The sequence below is a fragment of the Gallinula chloropus genome, assembly GCF_964237585.1.
Source record: "Gallinula chloropus genome assembly, chromosome: 7".
Lineage (NCBI taxonomy): Eukaryota > Metazoa > Chordata > Aves > Gruiformes > Rallidae > Gallinula > Gallinula chloropus.
In genome coordinates, this window is record NC_140092.1 from 20,054,878 (window position 1) to 20,066,674 (window position 11,797).

The following is an 11,797-nucleotide window of genomic DNA, read 5'->3' on the forward strand; positions in this document are numbered from 1 at the left end:
TACAATTAAGAACTCCAAAGCTATTGAGAAATTATATGCTGAAAGTCTATCCCAAGAATATTATTAGAACATCCAACTTTCCATGAAGTGTTCTGAAAGTTTAGTATTTGTTCTTTATTATGCCCTGCTCATCTCTAATTCTCAGGGTGATGACATAGATGTACTGGACAGACACAGTAGAATACTGAGGGCGTAATTAACTTTTGCAATATGTATGCAAATCCTGTGGACATGAACGGCTTTACAGAGGCTTCATGTTCAGAATTCTGTGGACTTTTAAAAGATGTTTAAAAACATGGGCCTTGAAGGGAAAGTCTGGATTTTTGCCATCCCTGAATATCAAGGGGGGATATAGAAATACATTCCTTGTGCTATGCTAAGAATTCGGTGAGAGGCAATAGTGGTTAGAAAATTAAAATATGTTAAAATTTCAAGTGGGGTTTGGTTTTTTGTTTTGGTTTTTTTTTTTTTTGGTTGGTTTTGGGTTTTTTTTTTGTAATGTAAATCAGCAGAGGAAGGAAAAAATTGTTCTATAATTCTTTTCTTTGAGGACTTCCATTTCTTTGTAGGAATAACCACATAGGACTATTGTGTTATAAAATCCATGAACAGCAATTCACTTCCTGAAAATCCCTTCTCTGTGCAGCAACAATGATCAGACTGTCTTCCAGTGCCAAGCACCAACTCCCTCTCCAGACTCCTTTGTAGAGTCTCAGTTCCTTGCTGTTCCCAGAGTCTGGCTCCCTTTTCCTTCTTCCCCTTCTCAGCTGGAACCACTCAATAGGCTGAAGGAGCTACTGCCTGCTTTGGGAAATGGCAGCTGATTGAAGGAATTAGAGCCCACCACCATTCTGCAGGACTCCAATACCACGTATTTCTTCTTTTTGTTGAGAAAGAACTGTGACATGACACCACTTATTTAAGACACTCTTTGGTCCTATATGGTCTCTGGCTGAATTAGAAGACACTGTTGTCATTGTATGTGATGAAGTGATGGTCACCTTGCCTGTCAGAGTGTGGATATCTGTACTATACTGCCACTCAAATCATCCACTTGATGGTCCTACCAGATTCAATTTCCCGCTGATCACAGAACTTGTCCATGCTGTGACACAAAGAAGCTGTTGACAATCATATCCTACAACTTCAACAAATACCCTAGCATGCCAAACTATTACCCAAAAAACCTGGTGATGACACTCACTATCTTTATTTCTACTGGAAATAGATAGATATTGTAAATAAATTAAGACTTAGTTCAGTAAGGAACAAAGTCTGACCTGAGGACACAGGATATGGGTTGTCTCACATCATATCACACTGAGTATTAGATGAGTTGTATTATTGTTTTTAATTTGGGGAGACTGTATTTCCTTAATACAAATGAGTCTCATTTGTACAAAATGACTATTAACATCCCTGTAACACTGACGGCGTTAAGAGCTGTATAGGGAAGGGCTGGAGGAGGGAATGTTTAGACAACAGTAAGGGGGTGGATAAATAAGGAAAAGGACAGGCATTAGCCAAGAAACTCCAATGTCTAATTTGCCATTTCAAAGAAATTTTTTATTTTTTCCTCCCAGTTTACCTTTACTAGGTATCAAAAGGATTTCTATACAGAGATTTTCCCTCATTGCTTTGTGTGGTACTTAGCCAGGAATCTTAGGTCATTGTTTTATTTCTCATTGAATAATTTCAGTGCTAGACACATGCTTACTGTTGATATGGTTCATTGATTGCAGAGAACATGTCACATTTCTGCAATTCTGTCTCATAAAACTAGACCTTAAGTACTTTTTTGAGAAAGAATATCCTTAATATGGGATAATGGAGAATCTTACATGGAAAAAAGATGTTTAGGGTACATTCTTTTTCATAATATTTTGTTTCTTCTATATCCCAGACTTTCAACAAATGCTGACAGGTTTTTGGGAGCTCCAGTGGTAGTCTTAAAACATTCCCAGGAAGCTGGCCGCTATCCATCCCCTATAGATCTCTGTTGCTTGCCAAATGTGCCATTTTCAGCTGTCTGCTTAAGAAGCTCCATTTCCATATGCTCCAGATTCTAGTAATTTAAAATATACTTTCCCTGCTGAAATGAAAAATAATTTCCTTTCAAAATTTTCCACATAAGCATGATTATTCTGGGAACAAAAAACTCCTCCCAACAGGACTGTAAAGAAACCTCCTCACTTTTTAAATTATTTTAAACCACTGTCCTCCATTTATTTGTGAATGCCCTCTGTAATACTTTGGGCCCAAACTGAAACGGCATAGTTAAACACCTAAAGTAAAAACTCCTACTTACTCTCCTTCCTCTTGAAATATTGGGAAATGGAGTTGCAAGAATCCACATTACTAATAACTACCACAGTGTTTGTTAGCACGTGGACATAATTTAATGAGTTTCATTCCTCTATCTTACTAGTGCAAAGAAGTTTCATTTAAATTTCCGCTTACTGGGTGAGATGAACTGGGGAAAGGAGGAGTCTCGCCCTTAAGATCAAAGAGATAAAACCCATATAGATGCTAATACTAGACTTTTCAGAGACTGAATATAGGTCCTTAGTGAGCGCATTAATTAACTGTTACTGGCAAGGCTGCAAATGACTATTTCTAAGACTATATTTTCAAGCTGTCATTTCTCTACAGCATAATGCACACAGAGACATTTTCTCTTGCTAGCTTTGGCTCAGTGCTGACAGTGGAGCACTGCAAATGGGGCAGCTGATTGCCACCAGAAAGTTTACTGTTATGTTTTGTAGATTTATGCCTGCATGTTTAAACAACTACAACTTCAAAAAAAAAACCAAAACAAACAAAACAGTGTTAGCCTGCTATCCCACTGACAGAACTGCCACCCTTTGGGGCTCTCCCAAGCAGTTTTTCCTGTGCAGGACTGCTCTGGATGACCTTGGAAACTGTATTTGGGGTTTTCCGATCTATTTGGGCTTGGTGTCCCCAGGTAGCCTCAGTGCATGCTGGAAGTCCGACACGCATTCATCAGGAGTGCTGTACAGGGGATGCTCTTGAGAGCTGTGACACTAACTGGAGAGTAGCTGGGCTGCGTTAGCACAGACCCAGGGATGTTTCGGATGGGAGAGTGAAACAGTGATGTGCTGCACACGTGCAGTGATATTGACAGTTAGAAACCCTTCAGCTGGCTGCGCAGCTGATAAGCTTTGGTGATAGATACCTGCAAAACAGAGAAGGGGTTAAACCATTTTCTCGCATTTAAAGGTACCACAGAGGAGGGGAATGAACTGTTGTCTACCTCTGCGGTACGCAGGATGAGAAGAAATGGCCTTAGATGGCAGCAAAATGTTTCCAGTCAGACACTGGCTATGTTTGCTTGTATGGAAGAAATGCAAAGCACTGAAATGTGTGGCTTAGGAAGACTGGACACTTCATCACTGGAAATACTTAAAGACAAGCTAAAAAAACACTTGTTGGGAGATACAGATCCTGCTTTAGAGAGGACAGTAGGTTAGATGATCTCCCTGGGTTCCTTCTAGGTTTATTTTCCTATGATTGCATGCACAATAAGTCTAATATGTCCCAAAAGTTTCCAATTACTGTGCCTGAACAGACCATCTGTGCTAAGCAATCTCAATATGCCTGATGCTTCCTGGAAGCATTATACTTACTGAAACAGAAATATAACAGTTCCACCCATTTATACAAATGTCTGTCCAGGGTCACTGGGGAAAAGTCTGGTGGAAACACCAAACCACTTTCTTTAAACATTTCCTCATGGAAGGAAAAAACACATATAAAGTTGAATTACAGTATTAGTGGATATTATCTGCCAAGCTGTCTAATTGCAGACTTAACGTGATAGGCAGTCATTTGTAAGCAGCTGAATTAAATGGTTGAACATGGAAGCAAAGCCTTTAAGCAAATTGGAATTCCTCAGCTTTAATAAAAAGCAAGGTTCAAAGTAAAAACTGCTCTTAGGTAAAGCACTTGTCATGGGGTGTCCACAATGACATTATGGACATTTCAGAGCCAGTGAACCAAATCTTAAATCACCCCAAATAATTTTTGAAATTTTCTTAAAGTGATAAGCATGCCTTCAATTTATATTAAGAGCTCCATTATTCTTACAGGCACCAGTATTATAATAACTTTTGAGGTTTACCTACCATATGCAAAGAAAGCTATCAATATGTACAGAAGAATAATCTTTAAAGCTTATTTGACAAAAAGACAAAACATAGTTATCATAGGAACCTTTCTATTCAGAGTGGAATGCAGTAAAGCAGCTCGATCTTCTTAAGAACACCACCACCAAAAAAATGGTGAAGATATCACTCACTGTCTTGCCCTTGTTCGTTGCTATTGCTGCTGTTCTTTTGTGATACGAGTATGTGGTACTGATTGGGCCTGGGGTAAGTTCAGAGGTACAAAAAAAATGCACTCTGTCTGGTGCTCATGCTACAATGAGTTTCAGAGTCTTGGAACCTCTCTCTTATTTCCAAATGAATAACACTGTGATAATGTAAGTCGGGAGTTAGGGGGAATTTAGTATAGATTTTGAGCCTTAAAGAATGAGGCAGAAAAACGGTGGAGGATACACACAGAAAGAATAAGCAGAGAAAAGTTTGCCCAAACCATCTAATATTACCTTGTGTTTTATACTTACAGCTGATCTTGTTAAAATTCCACACTGTAAATTGGACTCCACTGAATCAACAGACACAGAAAGAAAGCTTGCAAAACCCCAAAGTAATATCTGAGTTTCACGAAAAACCTGAGGAAATCAGATCCATCCTTCAGCCCTTGGGGGATGTAATGGAATTCTGTTCACAGGAAGATGCTGAGAAACAAGGTTTCTAAACTAAATGTTTAGCATAAACATTTTTTATCTTGGAACATTCCAAAATTTTATTAACTAAGATAACACTTTCTTTTTTTAATTCAAGCAAGTTGTGCTGCTTTTAAATAATTAACTTTTTGACTAGTTTAATAATAATTCTTAAGTGCCAGTTCCCTCTACACAAGAAAAGAAGACAGAGGCTGAGATCTGAATGGGAAAGTCTGGGTGTCGGAGCAGTGAAGGAAGGGCAGATTAATATTTACATGGGTTAACAGAATCTTCAGCAGAAGGTTGTGAATACGACCATACACCTACATACAGCTTCCAAGACACTTAGATCAGGAAAAAAAAAGAGACAGCCTAAAACAAACAGCAAAAGAAACATACAGAAGACAAGGAGGAACAGACCAAACCATACAAGAGGTTGAAGCCAGCAAAAGATGATGGCAAGACAGTAAAGAACAAGTTGTAGCCATTAGACACAGAGATAAGAAGCCAGTGAGTATGAGCATCATGCTCATCAGCATACCATCAGCTGAGAAGACGCCCAGTGACTCACTGACATGAGGCTGGATACAAAAGACCACAGGAACTGAAAGCTCCTAATGGGTGCAAAAAACCACGATTGAAAAAGAACTCTGAAAAGGTGGTAAGGACCAGAAAGCCAATGTGTTCTTTTCTCTTCTGCACTCTGAAAAAAACCCTTTCATCTGGCACCTAGAACACTCCTGGGAAAGCTGCTTTGGTTCCTGCAGTAGATGAAAGCTGAAGCTTAGTCTTTTGCTTCCCAGGGACTGTTAGAAGATGGAGCAGAAGCCTCTCCAGTGACACAGCTATTGGGAAAATGGAGTTGGAAAGAAAACCTGGTCAAATCTGTGGCAGGGAGGGGGAGGAAGGGTAAGGAAATCTTTTTTAGGGGATTATTTTGGGTGATGGGTATACGGTAGCCTTACTATTCTGAAAGAAGACAACCAAGGGAATTTGAAGAACAGTTCTTACTCCTAGTATTTCCTATTAACTCAGTGGCTTCCTGCCCAGCTTGCTGAGTAGCTATATCCCATCCCTGGGCATTGACTTACCTCTGTCTCTGTGTTAAAATTCAAGCAGGTGCTGCTGGGCTTACCAGGCATCACTTGCAACTGTTTCACTGAGAAAACACCTCTTTTTTCAGGAATCTTTAAAATCATGTTCCCCTGCTCAAATTTAGAAACGTTGCCTGAAGTAGTTTGTTTTTGGTTGGTTGGTCTTTTTTAACTAAATCTCTCTTTGGCTTTGCTTTAACTGATGAAGTGACATGCCAGTTACTTAATTATGGAACAGCTGAACATTTTGGCTTTAATCAAGTTTCTATACCTTCCATCCTTGGGGTAAGGATGGCAAGAAAATGTGTTGACTCTGTCCCTTCAGACAAAAAATGCCTGGTCAAAGACATGATGCAAAGTGTAGCAATCAGAATAGAAGCAGAGTTTAGGTGGGCTAAGTTTGTAATTGCAAAGACCAATTCTCAGGTTGCATGAATCTGAGCAGTTAAGCAAGCTAAACAAGACTTTTATACCCAATCAAAGATTATATCTGTCATCATCTTCAGTAATGGTTCTGTGATTTGTTTGCATCTTCAGGGCTAGGATGGCTCCTTACAATAATCCCTTTCAAATAACTCCATTTGGGAAAAAGCCAGGAGAGAAATTTATGTCTGTCGAATGTTACTTAGCTCTGTGCCCTATGTTGACTCCTGATACAGGGCTCCCTCTGATATTTCTAAGGTAAAGACTGAGGCTCCTTGCCTGATATAATGTTTTTTTGATGAATTACTGCTTAACCATTGGTCTCTGTGTTTTATCTGTAAATTTTCTTGATATCTTGCAAGGCTTAGAGTGTGAAAGAGAAAATTTGTTGTTGGGTTTTGTTGTTGATTTTGCAACATAGAAAATTAGGTAGTTTCAGTCTACAAACTTGTAATGGCCAGATGAGAAATCTGTGTCACTCCTATATGTGATTGAAGCATTTGGTCTGATCAGGAACTGCCTATTTTAGGATGACATTAGTTACCGTAAATTAGTAATCAAACTAGATAAATCTGGAGAAAAAAAGAGAAAGATTAAGGATGTAGTGAACAATTCACGTATCTCTGCCAGTCATAACAGCTGTTAGAAATGTCTGTTAGATGCTTTCATCAGCTTTGCTTTCATCCTGTGACTAATATGATAGTTGAAAAGAAATGTACGGGCTTTTATTTTCTTTTAAAATTTATTTCATAGGATGAATTACTTTAGACAAGAGGTGAATAAGAGGGCATGTAAGAAGTATACTGAATAAAGAAGAAAATGGAGACATAAATTATATAGTCAGACCCTCTCTCACAATGAAAGAACATTAAAAGAAACTGGAAGACAATACACTGTGAAGCTAAGTATATTTGCAGGAAAGCACTAAATTAGAAGTACTACAGATGGTATAGGCTTGATCCCTTATTGAAAATATGACAAATTTTCTCACTGGCTTTAATGAGCTTTAGTCTCATGTTGTGAGATGAATTTGAAAGCTGAAAGAGGGGATATGAAAGGGACTTGTGACTAGTGGGAGAAGATCACCCCTTGTTCCTCCCCGGGGTCAGTTTTGCTGTGTTTCTGCCAGCCGAAGGCTTTGCATTGTAAAGCATCAGTTCAGAGCTGGAGAGAAACTCCCTTTATTTGATCACAGCAGAAAAGGGACAGAGATTTCTGGGCACCTACCAAAAGACAGGTCTGTTTGTCACCCCAGGTATAAAATATAGCACCAGAATTGCTGTTACAAGATACACACCTGAGGCTGAAAGGTATACATTTCAATGCGCAGAACATCACCTGGCAAATTTTGGAAAATAATGCTTATGAAGATTTACCTGAACAAATGGAAAAATGCCCACTGGGGCAGCCAAGGAAGATAGTTAATGCAGTGGAAACTTTTCATATTCAGTAAAAATTTTTTGACCTGCAGGAAGAAAGTGAAACCCAACAAGGAAGATGAACAAATGGCTCAAAGGTTAATAAATCTTCAAGGGAGGTTCGAGCACTTGGAAGTGTGAATAGAGAAGGGATTGCTTAGCTTGCAGCCTAGGAAATAGCATTGTTTGGGCTGAGGTTGGTCTGAATTGGCAAGAAAAGCTTTTAAAAATTAGTATTTTCGAGAAGTATGTACCTAGCTTTACAGATTACTAAAACACACAAAGCACTGATAAATGAGGGTATGGTGGTAAGTAAAGCAGTATCAGGTATCAGAGGGATGTATAGCTACAGGTGAGAACTTCAAGTAAGCAATGTACTTAGTGAAAGGCTTGTATGGGATGACAAAACTGTGAGCAATAGCTGAAAGGCTTGTGCTCAGTTCAGAACCTCAGGCATGAAATACTGCCAAAAGTGAACAGAATTACTAGTGTATAACAGAAAAGCAGGTATTAACATTGCAATCATGGCAGACCACAGCTACTGATAGGGACAAATCATACTGGAAAGATAGATATAAAAGTGAAGATGATGAATACCACTGCATGTGGGAAAAAAGAAAAAAAAACAAAACAGGAATAAACTAAAATCTGCTTTGAGACAAAACTTACTTTGGGAAAGGTTAGTAAGCCAGATTGTATTGGGATAGGGCTGTAATAGAGTCTCTGTAATAGAATCTCTGGATCAGATTTGGATAGAAAATATTATGCAGAAATAAAGCAGGAGAAATAGTACAGAAGAATATATTACTGTTGAAGACCTTAATTTTTTAATGATAGACCTGACAACATAGTTACATTCTTGAACAGTGTGAGCCCATTCCCCCTCATCCTATCACCTGTTAATTGGGTGAAGAGACCAACTATTTTTTCTACACAATTCTACCCTCCCCCATGGCTTTCCAGAGTTTTGAACGTCCAAATTTATTTTGGATAAGACTTCTCCTTTATCACTTTCAATTGACAAGACTTTATTCTTATATCTCAGGCATAATTTTTCTTGCAAGATTATACTGACTATTCAAACAGTCAGAGCAAAAGTCAACAGAAATTGAAAATCAAAAAAATTAATCTGAATTGATTCGATAGCCTATATGTATTAAAACTCATTCATTTTCTCTTCCCAATAATTTCAGGATACATTACTTGAAACATTGAAAAGCATTCAAGCTATAGTAAAAACAAAGCCAAAAACCTAACAAAAACAACATCAGGAAGCTCCATAAGGAGAAGACTGAATTCTTTGCTCTAGCAAGCAGTTTGATTTCAAAACTGGCTCATCCTTAATTCCTGCTGTGCCTCTTTAGCAGAAATGTTAGTGCCTGGGTCCCTGCCTGGCCTTTGCTGTAATTAGTGCTAAAGTTCTGTTCAAAGCACCTCTGAACAAGTTGTCATCCTTCACTGTGGCTTCAGTCTTCAGCAAAGCTAAGCTTCTCTTCAAAGTATGAAACATCAAATAACTCTTAGCATTTCCAGAAACAAACCTTAGTGTGATGCTCCTTGTGTCTTTCTCCACATGACCTAAGCACTCTTGTGGTTCGGTGAAAACTAATTCCTTCCTCTGGGAACTCCTGCCAAGGACTGGGAATACTGCATGGTTTTGATTTCATATGCTGCAGAAGTACAATCCATACAATTTCAAAGACCCTCCAGCTAATTTTATTAAGGAAAATTACATCACTCGGCAGTCCTGAGATTCTAATTCAGTGCACATAGGAGAAAAAAACTTAAAGAAATCCAATAAAATCTCTCTCAGAAAGTATTTTAGTTGTTTAAGTTTGAAATCTCAGATACCATAAAGCTTTTCTGCCTCTAAGCTATCTGCTTAGAAGATGTCACTTTTTCCCATCTTTGTTAGACTTGTAGGAAATTTCAATAGCAGAGATTAAAAATGCAAATAATTTTCTGACATAGTATACCTGCATATTCTTGCACACACGTGAGGTTTTATGTCCATATGCTGGCACGTAACTGTTCATCAATGCAAACTGCCAGCTGAAACATTTGTTAGACAATCCCTAAGCCCGTAAAATCTCTTCCAACTTGCATGAGACCTTTCCTCTGGCAGATGAGCTCAGTCCCCTCCCTGCAATCCGTCACATACAATTTCCTTGGGGTTTTGACCAAGTGTTCTCATCTGACAAGTATGTTCAATATATCCTGCACTGAAATTCAGACTTCATTATTTGTTGATTATTTAGAATGTTTTGCTTTGTATGTCCCCTTTATTAATTGGCATATTTTCCTCAAAATTTTGATTTTGTTCACACATTTGATTTGCTTTATTTTCTTATATAGACTTAGTGCTTGCCAAGACACTTACTCCATAACAATGATGGCTGTTCTTTGCCCAGTCCTTTTGGGCTTATGTTGGCTTTTAAGCATGACAGTGGTCACTCAGGGTTGCTAGGTTTCCTTTGAAGATAAGCAGCATTGGAGGTAGAAATTATAGCAGTAGCCTTGGGAAAACCTATGGGAAAACCTATAGGAAAATGCCATTATGCAGATGTTTTCTCTGACCATTACAGTCTCTGTTTTCCTCTACTTAATCATGATCCTGAACGGGCAACAGTCTGACAGACTTTCATGCACCTTTAAACAGCCCCTTTATATTTACCTTAAAGTACAGAGAAGCAGATCCAATCCATATGTGCTACAACCAAAATATAAGTCACATAGGAAGCCATATAGAAAATCATTGAGAAAAAAAACCCACACAGCTATGGGTTGGTTTAGAGGAGGGTTAAGCTTATGCTTAATTCATTCAAGACTTGCACTAGCTTCATCTGGAGCTAAACTCAGCCCCTGAGGACAACCAAAACACTCTTAAATTGCATACTACAGCACGTCAAGTGTTGTGTGATGCTGGAGATACACTTCTGTGCCTACTGCTATAATACTTAGGCTTTTATCACTTAGACTAGGCGAATCACCATTAGTTATTAGCAATGTTATACCCATAACACAAAATCAGGCAAGTCTGTTTCTGTTCAGAAGAAATCAGAGATATGCTGCAAATGAGAACATTGATCACTCTAAGCCAATATATTCTGCCTGACAATGATCAGTGTAAATCAAAGAAAAATGCAAGAAGAATGTGGTAACCTACTTTTAGAAGTTTCTTTTCAGTCGTGTGTGTCCCCCCCCTGAGTTAGTGGTTACACATATCGTGAAGCATGAAAATGTCAATGGATTCTTTTCTTTTTCTCTAACATAACTGTGGAAGGTCTTATGATGAATTCTGAATTTGCCTATAGCTTCCATACATTTATAAAAAGATATCTAGATTATACAATGGGTTAATCACACATTTAGGTAAATAAAACACTTGCTTTATTAACTTTTAATTGTCTGTCTTGTAACTGGAGTGTGGCTGATTTTGAATGACAAGAGGTAGTTATTTATATTTTAGTTAACTTGAAAATCAAATGCAGTTATTGCAATTTTATTTATCCATCGTTTCCTTTTTCTTACCTTCAAGTGGTAGGAAGATATTCTGTTGAGCCACACAGCTTGATTTTCATGTTGTCATTCACTCCTTAGAACATCCCTGTAATATGAAAGCAATGCTTCCATTTTTGGATGCAAGGCTTTGGTGGGAATGTTGATTTCAGGAGTTCCTGTCACCCTTCAATCCCTTACCATGCCTGCTCTTGTTACTGCTCCTGCAACCTGCCAGGTTGTCAGCTGTGTCAAACCAAATGATGGCATAGCCATGTCCGACTTGGATCAAAATACTCTCTTTAAACACTCGTCTTTCTTTCTCCCTCCCTTTTTCTTTGTGTATGCTTATGTCTTAAACTGCCCATAGCCCACAGGGGAATCCAGCAACAAAGGGGACAGTGAACCGTAACAGGTCCCCAAGGCAGAAACTCCTTCAGCCTTAGTGTTTCCACAAGCCCTGCATCCTCAAATTGAGCCTCCTATCTGTTAGAAAGGCTATGTACAAGACTGAATTTTTCCAGAGTCAGGAAGAAAGTTTCCTTGCTAACATATAA